Source organism: Pinus tabuliformis, chromosome 2_2 (genome assembly GCF_031772625.1).
Source record: "Pinus tabuliformis cultivar Carrire ecotype Pingquan chromosome 2_2, CPIR1, whole genome shotgun sequence".
NCBI lineage: Eukaryota > Viridiplantae > Streptophyta > Pinopsida > Pinales > Pinaceae > Pinus > Pinus tabuliformis.
In genome coordinates, this window is record NC_142300.1 from 1,035,735,360 (window position 1) to 1,035,736,134 (window position 775).

A 775-nucleotide genomic window follows, 5' to 3' on the forward strand; every position below is an offset into this window, starting at 1 on the left:
TCGATAGGAGAACACATCAATCCTGTCCTCACAGGAGAACACATCAATCCTGCTACAATCGCCGTGGAGAACACATCAATCCAGGCCTCACAGGAGAACTAATCATCCTGCTACATAGGAGAGCGAATCATCCTGTTCCACAAGAGAGCGAATCATCTTGTCCCACAAGAGAGCGAATCATCTTGTTCCAGTGTGCACCACCAGGGGAGGGTGAGTCACCCTGTGGTCATATGTTGCTCCAGTAGGAACTACAAGCCCTCAGAGCTCCCAGAGCTCAATGTATGCAACATGCAGGACCCTTGTACAAGGGTTTCTTACCGACTCCAAGTCGTTTGGGAAAATAACAGATTAGATCTTTCCTTGGGGCTTGACAAGGTGTATCAACCTGTACATCATCTTAATGTGATGGAGCTTCCTTGCTCATCGACTTACCATATCCCAGATGATGTTTATCTGCTGGAGAAATTGACGAATACATGATTCCTCAATAATCGAATCCCACCTCTGGTTGTTACAGAGAATCACAGTGGTATCCAATGTAAATCCAAACAGCTCACTGAAGAGCTTTCACAACCAGACTGCCTCACACGAGGTTATGCTAGCAACAATATATCCTGCTTCGGCGGTGTTCAAAGACACCGATTTCTGCTTCCTACTCATACAGGATATCGAAGCAGATCCCAAGGTGAAACATTACCTGGAAGTGCTCTTACGGTCCACCACACTGCCTGCCCAATCAACATCAGTATATCCAAGTAGTCTCACATCTCCGGCA